The 13,541-nt window shown below is 38.4% G+C and overlaps 1 protein-coding gene across 3 annotated transcripts in view; it reads right to left on the bottom strand.

Annotated features, from left to right (window-relative positions):
- Positions 1-13,541, bottom strand: part of mre11a (MRE11 homolog A, double strand break repair nuclease) — a 136,602-nt gene that overhangs the window by 13,130 nt on the left and 109,931 nt on the right. The gene's annotated exons all lie outside the window — the stretch shown is intronic.

The following is a 13,541-nucleotide window of genomic DNA, read 5'->3' as shown; positions in this document are numbered from 1 at the left end:
TCAAAACTGTCCAAAAAGCAGAAAAATCACAAGAACATGCAAGTGTTTTTTTATTTATTTATCACAGACTGAATAACACTGTAAAGGGGATTTGAAATAAACAAAAGACTTATATGTGGACATAATCAGCATTCGCCCCATTTTTACCACTGTTAAAAAATACCAATGGAAAGTACTGTACACTGTATAAAAAGGCCAGCAAACTAATTGCCTCAACTAATTTTATTAAGTTCTTGTTAAAAGTTGGTCTAACTAAATATTCTGTGTTATCAATATTTTCAAATTGTATATTTACAAAAAGTTGGCCAGGCTGAATACTTTGCACATGCTCAGTTTGACCATTTTGTTGAATGCAGTCAAATGAGCAATTCTGCAGTTTTTTGTTTTTTTTTTACAGATGTTGGTTACACTATTAGCATATTGGGCGTGTCCACCCGTGTTGCACCCTGTACATGAATTTTGTTCATGTAAAACATGTAATTAAAACAACTTAAATAGTTTTAGTTGATCCTAAAGGATAGTAAACAGAACTTACAATACACCTTTTATAGAAAATTAAATCTTGAAAATTGAAAATTGAAACTTGAATCTTGTTGAAGATTAGCCTCTTCACAGAGGAGTAATCACAAGAACACCTAAGTGTTTCATGTATCAAAAAGTGAATAACACTGTAAAGGTGACTTAAAAACAACTAATAACTATTTATGAAAATAATCAGCATTTTTGTTACCAATGCCATGGAATGGAAAGTACTATATAAGGTGGACGTTAGTGTTGGGCAGTATACCGGTTCACACTGTAAACCGTGTGGAAGTTTAGAACCAGTATGCATTTTTCACATACCACTAGAGGCGCTGCAGAGCGCTGTGTAGAACAGCACCACCGAAGAAACACGTTGGGACAGCTTGCTAGCTAATGCTAGCCAGTTAGCATAACAAGCTAACGCACAGAAAGCTCAGCTCTGCGTACCCTACACCCTGCCCTACGCCGTAGCTCGATGCGCTCCTCAATGGAAATATAACTATGCGTCGCACTTTACATTCTTTAACTGTTTTTCTGCTCATAAAATCAGATTTCTTCATATATTGTGTAATTTTGTAAATTGTGTATTTTTTTTTTTATATTTTTGTTTTTTGTTAATTTTTTATTGAACATTTTTTGTTTTGAAGATGTACCTAGCTGGTGAATTCATAACACCTGCAAAAGCTCAAAATAAGTTACACTGATCAGACAATGGGTCTTGCCACAAGAGGGCATAAATTGCTTCATCCAATCTAAAAAATAAAAATAAAAAAGTCTCTCAGAAGCTAATTTTGGGTAGTGTACCTCTTGATGAGAGATTGTTGAGTTCTAAAAAATGCTTCTATGACATTCTGTCTAGATGACAAACTTTCAGGAGGGGCGCATCATTGGATGGGAAAAGCAGATTGTTTTTTCTGGTGCTGGAATATGGTACACTTTTTTAAAAGATCGCTTAAGTATAATTTTCCTGTTGTAGAAAAAACAGATGTGAAGATTTGAAAAATAATTTTATAGGGGATGATTTGGCAGCAAAATACATAAATAAGTAAAAGGAAAAAACTACAGAGTTTAAAGAACTGTACTGTTCACAAACTAGCAGAAATCAGATACTTAAAAGATGACCTAAGTGTTTAGATTCATGTTTTATAAAAGTGAAAGCACAAGTTTACTGGGGACACAATTGAAAGACGGCTCCAGTATTATTATGGGAATTGATGAGATACAGTTGGGCATGGAGGCGTAAGTTTTCCATATGGCATCTTGCACCACATTTTCTGTTTTTCCACCTGGTCCCATAAATGCTTGATTGATGATTAATCTGGAAACCAGGCAGGTCATTGGAAATCCTTGCTGTGTGTGGGCGAGCTGTTAGCTGTTAGTTAGTTGTTAGTTTCCCCACATATCACTACTAGATACTACTACTAGACTGTTTTATGTGATGGCTGCCCAGATCATCACACAGCCAGTTGGGACAGTGTGTTGCTCCCTAGAAAATGCAAGGTTAATACTTGATCCTCCATACTTGATCCCAACCACTGTGAGATCACAAACAGAAACTGAATTATTCTCAACCAAATTTGACAGTCGCTGGCTGAGGGACAGCTCTGATGGAGGTAGTGTAGCTCTTGGTGAGAAATTAAATTGTTGACTCCTAGACATGCCTAGACATACGACACACTCACACCCACTTTCTGCCCAGTTGAAAAACTTTGAAAGGGGACTCATGACTGTTTTTTCACCCAGGACAGAGTTCCAATCCATACCTTGACACTGTCATTCATTTACATACATACATTTACACACATACACAACAGATCAAATTAGAGTATCAATTTAACATATTATTTTAACATATATGTTATATTATGGTAGTAGTGTCTTATTTTGCGTTTACGTAGACGTGTGACACATGAAGTCAAAGAACTTTAACAGTACTCTACCTTTTATTGCTTTTATAGAGATCTAGTAATGAGTACAGATTCACGAATCCAACAAATAATAAGGTCAGTCAAGCTAATATACGTAGAACCAGTGCAGGTTACCCACGCTGTAGCACCACGCAGCAAACACACCAACTGTCTAACAGATAATGTACACTTGTTGCCATGCCGACACATCTCTGAGCCATCAGGACAGCGAGCTACAAAGCTCCCGCGCTGTGTGTCACGACATGCTGGCAGATTTAGACAGCGGCGCTAACCGCTGCATACAGAGGGTGACCGAGTTTCTGCAGCTCTTAATGAACACTGGGCATCATTCATTAGCGCTAACAGGAAACCCTTGTGCCATCCACTGCTGAAACAAGCACAGCGTCTGCCATCTGGACACTGCAGCCCTGTTTCAGCTTAATACTTAATACAGAAATGCCTACAGTCCATAAACTCAGATATTATCTCTTAAAAGGAATTTTTTTTATATTTTTTTATTACCTCTTTTAACATAAGTACACAAAACATGTTCATTAAGCTTTTTGCACAAACTCACTTTCACATAAAGAGATCTCACCAGCTCTATTCTTACCAGTTTCAGTCCTTTTCAGAATGAGCCATTTAAGGGCTCTGTCACATCAGGCCACATCAGTGTTGGCTTGAGCTAAATGGACAATTACAAACAAGCTAGTTCTTGCTTAACTGCGATAGAAACACAATAGAAACTCAAACTTGGCCCTAACCGTTACCCCAACCCCTCTGTTTTGGGTGTGTACACCAAGGGGTAGGGGTGCCCTGACTTTTGTTAGGCTGGAGGGGTAGGTTAGGGGAAGGGATATAGCTTATTAGCCCTTCAAACAAAGATTTTTCAGAGGCACACTTCAAATCAAGGCATATGAGAATCACTAGTAAGATAGAAAAACAAGCAACCGAAGAAACCCACCAATATAAGTATTTATGTTATGTTAAAAGTAACAATTAGCACTATATTACCATAGTAAAATGTGTAGTTTCAATGTTTCATGGCCGAATTCTTCATAACAAGCATAAAACAGACCGCTAGTAGTTTGTCTCAGTAGCTAGTTTCACTAACTTTCCCGTTCCACCTTAAATGGTTGGACAGACGACTCAGCATTTAAGGCAGAACGAAAAAATAAAATAAAATAAAAGTTAATAAAAGCTCATCTCATCACAAAGTAATGGGGAGGGTTGTCCCAATTAATAGGGGGAGGATTTCACCCCTTTCCCTTGTAACTTGTTCCCTTGTAAGAGGAAGGATTACACTCGAAAAGAAGTGTTAGGTGTAAGTGCCAACAAGCCATCAAACCAAGCCGAACTGCTTTATTTTTTGCACCAGGAGTGGCATAAATGTATCCAAAAGCAGTGTGTAAGACTGGTGGAGGAGAACATGCCAAGATGCATGAAAACTCTGATTAAAAACCAGGGTTATTCCACCAAATATTGATTTTCGGAACTCTTAAAACTTTATGAATATAAACTTGTTTTCTTTGAATTATTTGAGGTCTGAAAGCTCTTCATCTTTTTTGTTATTTCAATGAATTAATGGTATAAATTAATTAGACAGTATCTTCCACATATTACTCAACAGAAACAATTCAGTATCCACTATGAATTATTAGGACAAATTAGACATTATTCAGCAGACATGATTTAGTATTTACTATGTAACTATTCAGTATTTCTCTCACCATTCAGTTTGCACTATTTCCTATAAATTATTATAAACTATATCCACTACGAATTATTCAGCTAACAGTATTTACTCATACAGGCATTTAGATATGTTTTAGTAACTTCAGGGGGGACCCACTGTGACCCCCAGCTTTAGGTTACAGAGACTTAATAATAAAATTATCTGTATGAATGTAAGTAAATAAAGTGTACGGAACATCTCACTTTGAAGTCTTTACATCATCCTCCTCTATCTCATGCAAACACACCTAAAGGACCCAAGCTTACTTCATAACACAAGTTTATTATCTCTAACTGTGTGTGTGTGTGTGTGTGGGTTTGGTCACGCACCCTCAGCCCTTATCTTCACACTAACCTAAATTCATAATCTTGCTGGGTAAATGTGGTGTGTCGGTGTGTGTGTGTGTGTGGCAGGTTTGTTGTGGTGTGTGCCGGGTGCCTCTCGGGGGGAACACAGGGGAGTGGGGCTGATTGCTCTTGCTGCTGCTGCATCATGGGGTGAAATTAGGGTTGATGTGGAATTGTGTAGATGTGCTACTTGAGTTTGTGAATGTCTTTGTGGTGTATTAAAATGGTAAAACACTGTATTCCATATGAAAATCTATTAAGGAGTCTGTCCATACACGTAGAATGCTGGGTCATTGGGTTTGCCTGTAGAGTGAGGGGTGAGAACACCCCACATCTGTTTCTACTTTAAATTGTTGGACTCACGCCTGAAAACATACATGTCCGTTTATGGTAAAGAAATGTGATACGCGTTGATCTTAGCGTATAAAAACTCTGGGAGAACAAAGAGAGAGAGAGAGAGCTATGGATCAGATTGGGGAAACCTCTCTCCAAGCAAAACCGGTTTGCTTGTTAATGATGCTGTTATCTTTTGTACTAATTATTCTTTTTTCTGTAATAAATTTCTTATATACAAAGAACAGTATCAGCGAAGACTTATTTCATGCATCTACATGGCATCACAGCTCAAGATACTACAGAATGGCGACCACGAAGGGACTCTCGTTGTGGCCTGTGCTTTCGTACTGCTTCAGTGCTTCCACCACTGCTACAGCCGGCAAAGGAAGGTGAGCATTTTTCACATGTGCTCTGGTGGAAGTGGTGAAGTGTGTGTGTGGCTGTTTGGGTCGCAGAGAAAAACCTGCTCCATGTGTGTCTGTCATGCTGTGTGGATGTATGGGATAATGCTTTGTTCTAAATTGGGGTAAAAAGTATTTTAACTAGAAGGGGTATAACTGCAGTCAGGAAAAAAATGAGAAAGAGTTAAAGAAAAAATGAAGAATAAACAGAAGTGAAATAAATAGTTATCTGTAGGAAGTTTAGGGGATGAAGCTTGATAAATGGTCAGTTACTGCATGCTAACTTCTTATACTGGGCCCGGTTTTGAAAGTTGTAAGACATGAGTATTTTGGGGTTTGTTAAGCGGACATGGGCTTTCTCTGTAACTAGAGTTAAGGTAACAAGGGATAAATGTAAAGGGATAAATGACCCTGGCCAGGGAGCCAGGGGAGAGTAAAGGGATAAATAAAGCAACTACTGCTGTGGGTATCGTACGGCGTGAGTAGTGTGACATTACTTTAAGATGCGTCCGATTGCGGCTGAGCGTGCGTTATCCATGTGACAGAGTTGGCTGAGGAACAGAGAAAACTATAGAGTAGTGTATCAAAGGAATTAGAAAAGCATGCTAGGAAAAAAGAAGAGAGGAAAAAATGTCGACTAAAATAAAGGAGTTAATTCTGAAAAGTCCGGAATGCGCAAAATACATGGAAGTGTGTTTGGGTTGTGTTTGTTATGTTTTTGTCTTTGTCTTTTATTTTATTTTTTCTGTCTTGTAAGAAGCAATGATGCTGGTTGTCATTGTAGAAACTTAGAACTAGAGAATCATAAGGTAATTTAAATAAACCACTAAATGAGCCACAGACAAGATGCAAAGACGGATGATACAGTACTCGAATACTGGTAAATGAGCTTTGCATTTTGTTCTAGATAAATAAAGCATTAAAGTATATATATATATATATATATATGCATAGATAGATAACGGTGGACAATAAAGTGGTGTTTTTAGGGCATCCACAATATGGTATTGAGAAGTTAATTATATGTGTGAATGTTGAGGAAAAGCATGTGTGGTGTGTGATTTGCGCTGTGAGTCTGTGTTCGCTGCTGAGCTCTGCAGGGAAAAAATGTGTGTGGAGCTGTTGGCTGCGCGCCTGGATTGTGAGCTGGGTGAGACTTTTGTGTGTGTGTGCGTTCTGTTTAAAACTTACTGTTAAACTGCTGGAATTTGTTAGACTAGCTGACAAATTCTGGAATTCCACTGTGATTATTGTTAGAATAGGTCTATATGATTAGTGTTAAAGAATTTGATTTGATTTGATATTTGCTGAAGGTAGATTATAATTAATTAATAGGAGAGGAAAATTAGGAAGATGGAGATAGTGTGAGATGGAGAGTTTTTGTAACATAGAATGTTAAGTGCTTTATATCTGTGTAAACGCAGACTAATAGTTAAACTGTATTGAGGGCCGTTGGGGGTCTGAGGTGTCGATGGAGAATTTTAGGTAGAGCTTAAAGGGCCTGTGGGTTCGCAAGGTGTGAGTGGGGTGGACGTATGACGTCAAAGTTGGCTTTGGGTCCTGCAGGCGTTCACGGTTTTCTCTTTCTCTCTGATAAAGTGGTCAGAGAGCATCAGCTCTAGTTTAATATACTGCATGTTGGCAAAACTGTTTGCATGATGGGATTATAGTGAAATGTAGAAGGAAAAAAATATATATATATATTATGTTTCCTAAAAAGAAAATAAACTAACTTACCTAGTTTATTAAGAATAAAATAAATATTAATGTATAAATAATGCATGTTCCTGCCACAAAACTAGGAAAACTAAAAAGTAGTATGATAAAAGAATGAGTACTTTAAATGTGCCGTTTTTTTCTCTCTGTATTGGAGAAGCAGAGTGAGAGAGAGAAAGAAAGTGGGGGCTAGTTCTCTCAATGAGGCTCTGCTGAGCTGTGGGGTTTTTGTTGGCAGGAGGCCAAGAGTCCATGGAGCTATGTGCAGTGCTTACATATGGCAAAGTTATATAATGAAGAAGAAAAAAAAAACAGTAAAACTGTGGAGTATATAAGTATTGTTAGAAGACTGTGTTCGTATAAGTACATTGTAAGGGTTCCAGATGTCTCACTGTTCAGAATCAAGAGAATGTGCGGCCGCCAAACAATTGAACATGAGAGATTTTGAAAATATTCAGTCACTCTACTGGCATGTGAGATCTCTGGAATTATAGTAGTGAAGTAACAATACAATTGAGGAAAGAATTCTCAGTAAAATAAAGGAGGAAGATAAAGAGCCAAAATCATAAAAAGAGAAGAAAAAAAATTGGATTAGGAGGAATAATGTCAGGAAAAGAAGGAAAATATAAAATCAGGAAACATAAGCTGTAACATATGTAAGATTGATCGAAACAAACTAAAATGAAGCTAAGATTCAGCAATAAAAAAGAGAGCTATGTGTGATAAGAAGATCATGGGTATTATAAACAAAAGAGGAGAATATTAACAGTCTGTCAGAAGGTGTTTAAAAAAAAAAAAAAAAAAAAAAAAACTACCTGAAAATAAAAAAAATAAATAAAAAATAAAAGTTTAAAAGGATTGGATGAAACAGAGAGCTGTTTCCGTAGGGGAATTTGAGTTTGCTAACTGAAAGATTAAAGGGTGGTGAAGCTCTCTGGGGGGTATATAGCATGAGTACCCGTCTAGTAAATTAAACACAGATGTTCTTAGTATGTAATGTTCTCATACTGAGTGAGCTGGCTATTGTTTACATAGTTGGGATAACATATACTGGCTGCAAGCCAACAGCAGTTTGCTGGAGCTTGCTTCTTAAACATAAGACCAAAAGAGAAGAACAAGAAGGAAAAGATAATAGTTAAGGGAAAAGTCATTTAATGCATGATGAGTTATTCTTTGTCACAATTTTTAAAGTATAGTAAAGCTTATCGACTTAGATTTACTGTTAGTTGTTTTGTTGATTTTACTCATTTTGGACTTTAGTTTAATGTAAGGTGCATGCACTCATTATGTATTTAGTTATATTTTACCTTAAGTGAAGCAGATTTGATACTCTCATAGAAAAGAGAATGCTATAGTGTTTGTAAACAGCAGGAAATAAAAGAAGTATTGGAAAAAAAACTGTGTAAAAAATTATAACTTAATATTTGGACATGTGGGAAAAAATATAATTACTTGGTTGCATCACAATTGCAAATAACGGTGAAGCATGTTTTGTTTTTAAGTGTGTTTTGCAGGACATGGGACAAAGTTACTCAGAAGTATCTGAAACACCTGCAACTCAAGCACTATGTTGACCCTGATCCTGTAGTGGATGTCCTGTTCCAGCTTTTGAAAACACCAGACAACATGGGTTGCTTCTGATGTTCCACAAAGAATAAGTCTTCAACTGGATAAACACAAAAAACCGCACCAGTAAAGTTCTACTTGCCAAGTGAACTGAGCTCAATTATTTTGTGTAATTTTGTAATGTTTAAATTAGGACGATATAGACTAGCTTTCTTCTGCACTCACATGTATTTCTTACTCAGTTTGTGAATAAATACTAGGGTAGTATAGTCAGCATGACCATTCTCACTAGAGTAATAACAGTAAATTGGAAGCAATTTTGCTATGCACTGTGGGGGACAATGCCTTAGAGAACATTGGTGCAATCAGAGGACGTGGGTGACTCAACTTCAGATTCTGAGGGAATCCGGCTTCTGAGGGAAGCTGTTCGTACTGGGTCCATGTGTAAATTTGGGTGTGATACATGTGAAACTGTCTCCGATACCATTACTCTGTGGTCTGAGAGGGAACTCCTGGGTCCTGGGGAAAGGTGAGACCGTTGACACCTGTTATACTGACCTGCATCATTTGAGTCAAGGAAAAGGTCTGATGGCTCTCTGAGGTATTGACGCCTGTCTATAATTTGGATTGAATATGGTTGTTTTAGATAAGCTCTGTCTGATTGGTACTGCTGACTAACCTTCGTAAATTTAAGTTCATACTTGTCTGTGGGATTATGGGGCCAGTTGTTCTCTTAGCACTGACATGAGGTGATTAGATTATGTTAGCTACAGCACTAACTTGGAGCATTAATAAGGTTCATCAGGCTACTATATTAACTACGACTTTGAAATAAGCTAAGATAAGGTTAAATATGACTTGCTTAAAGGAGTGTTCACATACTACAGTGCAACCTGCGTGGAACTTTCATGGTGCAACACGATCTGTTTTTGGGGTTTACGAGGACTTTACGTAGATGTAGACCTACTGTGAAAGCATAATACTTTTGATGTTTTGTTTGTTTTTGCACAAGATACTGTTTGGTGTTTTCTGTTTTCCCATTCAGACTACTATTGGGACAGACCACTGCGAGGGTGGTTAAGTGTTCAAGGACCCAATGGGGCTGATGGGATGTCATTGCTCAACCAAGGACAATAAATACAACAGTACAATGCATGAGGACTGTGACCCAGGACACTGTGAGACCATGCCCATACTCAGCTCATCATCGTTCATATGAAGACTCATTGCTGCTAAGGAGTTGCAGTGTGACACATCATAATGCTTTGCATAAAGTTTTATTAAGTTGGATTCTGTTATTGTGCTTTGCAATGTGGTTAATGTCTGTTGTTAGTGATAATCTGCGTAGGCTGCAGTTTCTTTGACTTAGTCTGTACTTACGTCACATTTGAATCATTTGGCAAATGTTGTGTGCTACTCTTGAGTATGTCTCTTGGGACCCCAGTTGTTTTGTTCTTTTTCTCGCATTAGGGACAGTGATGTTAGGCAGGGAGAGGTTCACTGGATGGTCCGATGGGTCGACCAGCCTGAAGGTGGATGTTTATTTTGTTTTCTGGGGTTTTCTGTTGTATTTGCTTGATTTGTCATTATACAAGTGTTTCCTATTCCTTGAACTACACATATAGGCTGGATGGCTGCTGGATAGATTTTTGCTCTCACACACTGTGTAGTTGCAGTGTGCTTGGAGGCATTTTTTGCTTCTGTCTCTGTTTGGGGTGTTTTTTCTTTTTTGAGGCTTTTCAAGCCTCAGAGGGGGGCATATATTGAAGTATATTTGAGCATACATATTTGCAAGCAGGGTTATTTACCATTAAGCAGGGTTATTCACCATTATCATATATATTTTCCACACAGAATGGCCACTGGACCACAGGAAACAGATGGAGTAAGCCCTAACTTAAACACATTTTGTTTGTTTCATGGGGTTTCATCTGTATGTTACTCACACATAGCTCGTCCACAAGTAATAGTATCTTTGACAAACCCATTCCTTATCATTTGATTGGGCTGGAGTACTGTTTTGGTGGTCGCCTAGGGCAGAGGGATCGTGAGTGAGTTTTATCCTACCTTGAGTGATTGAAGGAATTTTCAGAAGTGTTAGCTGCCTGGTAGGTTTTCGCTCTCACACTCCACAAATTTGGTGTTGCACCCAACGCCGCTAGAAGGAATGGTAGGTTGTTTTCTATGTTCCATGGCATGTGTTCTTTCTATTTGGTCCGAGCCTATTAGGAGTCTCGTCAGGGGGGAATATGTGGTGTATTAAAATGGTAAAACACTGTATTCCATATGAAAATCTATTAAGGAGTCTGTCCATACACGTAGAATGCTGGGTCATTGGGTTTGCCTGTAGAGTGAGGGGTCTTGGGGTTCATTGGGCCGGGGGCCGAGAAATTAGAACACCCCACATCTGTTTCTACTTTAAATTGTTGGACTCACGCCTGAAAACATACATGTCCGTTTATGGTAAAGAAATGTGATACGCGTTGATCTTAGCGTATAAAAACTCTGGGAGAACAAAGAGAGAGAGAGAGAGCTATGGATCAGATTGGGGAAACCTCTCTCCAAGCAAAACCGGTTTGCTTGTTAATGATGCTGTTATCTTTTGTACTAATTATTCTTTTTTCTGTAATAAATTTCTTATATACAAAGAACAGTATCAGCGAAGACTTATTTCATGCATCTACATGGCATCACAGCTCAAGATACTACATCTTTGATGTGAGTGCAGGTGCAAACATGTGCGGATGAAGGGATGAAATCGCTGCTGTTTGATTGATCCTGTAGTTTTCATACCTCAGCTTGATTTTTATGAGATTTGTGTGTGTGTGATTTTGCTTATAGTCAATGTCGGACATATTGGGTACCAGTACACGGTAGGGGTGTAACGGTACGTGTATTCTTTGCGAACTGTCACGGTACAGTGGTCACTTGTAAAACTTGTGAAAACCAAGGAACGTGACCTGGAGAGTGTAGCTGTAGCACTGTTGCTGTTAGCAACTCACCACTCACTTAGTCCATAGCCTGCCCTAAAGTTTAGCTCTGAATACACGGGAGACTGGAAACAGTACACCGGAGAGTGCACACAGGGTCCCGTGCTCATACTGTCTCTCTCTCTCGCTCACTCTAATTTGTGATTTCTCTTGTTCTCTCTCGCTTGCTCACTCTTACTCTCTCTGTCTCTCTCTTTTTCTCACTCGCGCAATCTCTCTTTTTCTCTCTGTTTGTCGGTCTCTTTCTCTCTTCCTCGTCTCTCTGTCTCTCTCTCATTCTCTCACTCTCTCACTGTCTGTCTCTCTTTTGCTCACTCACATGTTTTCTGTCTGTCTTTCCCTCTCATTCTCTCTCTCTCTCTCTCTCTCTCTCTCTCTCTCTCTCTCACAATTTAACACTGTATGGAGTCACATATTAATTCTATGCAACATTCATCTTTTAAAAAGTAGTTGTTATAACACCCAATGTTCTTATTTTTACAACTTTTACATTTTAATTGACCTTTGTATCTTATTGTTTTCTGAATCATTTGTTAACTTACACTCGATCACACTTCAAAAACTTTAAAACTCAACTTTAAAACTTCTAAATAAAGCATGCTTTATATAGAAGAAGAGAGACTGTGTAAGACGAACAAGTCATACAAGTAGCGGTACTCTAATATAATACACCACCTCTCTGATGGAGACCCTTATCCACCCTCCAGCCCACAACCAAAGGGTGAATAACACTCTCTCCCAGTAAAACCACCATAACAAAACACATAAACCAACACACAAAACCCCATAAAAACCCAACAAAACAAAGAAGAAGAAGAAGAAAAAAAGTAAAGCCTCAGAGCATGCAGGGAGTGAAGCAATAGCAAGAGTTGGAGCTTCTGAGACAGACTACACAGTGTGGAGTTGAATTTTAACTTTGTGGTTTTACAAGAACAGAAAGACTCTTATCTACCAAAAAATAACTGCAAGCTATGATTTCTGCCAAAGGGAGATGCTACTAAGTCTTGAATCTGTAGGGCGTCTAAATCGAAGATGCCAAAGCTGCACTGATGATTTTTTTATATGTTGTTTTTAAGACTACAAAAAACAAAATGCTGCGTGCATTTGTCCCTGTATGAAAGATAACGACTGACTGTATCACTCCAGCACAATGTTCTACCACCTGCTCGTCCGATCGGCTTAAAAAAATCATTCAGTAAATATATGCCTGTGTGAGTCAGTGTACGTGTGTGTGTGTGTGTGTTTATGTAAGCGCATTTGCTGATGTATCAGACACGGCATTTCATCACAGTACAAAATACGCCCAGTCATAGCTGCCTGCCAGAAAAAACACTGTATATGCTTCATAAATCAATTTAACAAGACAAGGCACGGAGATCTAAAGCAATAGATGTAACAGTTTGAAGCACAGCACATCACTGCAGTCAATACACGTCAGCTTCTGAAACACCTTTGAAAACAAAAGTTGTTACAAACAAGATGCAAGAGGTCAAATCCAGGTTCCTTTATCCTTGCATCTCCAAAATGGCAAATTTACAGGAACAAAAAAAAAAAAAAAGTTTTTTAGGCAGCAAACAAATGTTGCACCTAAAAGAAAGTGATGGATTAAGGGCTGCACGATATATCGATACATCGTTTGAGCATCGTCAAACGCATGCGCAATAATCACAGCGCAGGCATGTGATGTCACTTAAGGCATTTCAATAGAACGCGTCATGTTGCAGTGTTTTGAGATTCTTGACACAAGAATTAGAAACACAGCGCTGTCTCTGTGTCTGTGTGAGTGACAGGCTGCTGCTGCCTGAGAATAGTGAGGGGGAGGTGGCAGGAGTAAACACGAGGTAACAGCATGGCCTCCATCCACATGGTTGGGCACGTGCTTCTAAATATGTGCACGTGTAAAAACCTGTGCACCTCAGTCCAGCACAGTTTTGCACAGATATTTACAGATACAAATTAATTCACGCCTTTAATATCAGAAAAACGCTCTTTTTTTACCTTTTAAAAATCCATTTAAATGC

The sequence above is a fragment of the Astyanax mexicanus genome, chromosome 4, assembly GCF_023375975.1.
Source record: "Astyanax mexicanus isolate ESR-SI-001 chromosome 4, AstMex3_surface, whole genome shotgun sequence".
In the NCBI taxonomy this organism is placed as follows: domain Eukaryota; kingdom Metazoa; phylum Chordata; class Actinopteri; order Characiformes; family Acestrorhamphidae; genus Astyanax; species Astyanax mexicanus.
This window is presented reverse-complemented; position numbering and strand designations above follow the sequence as displayed.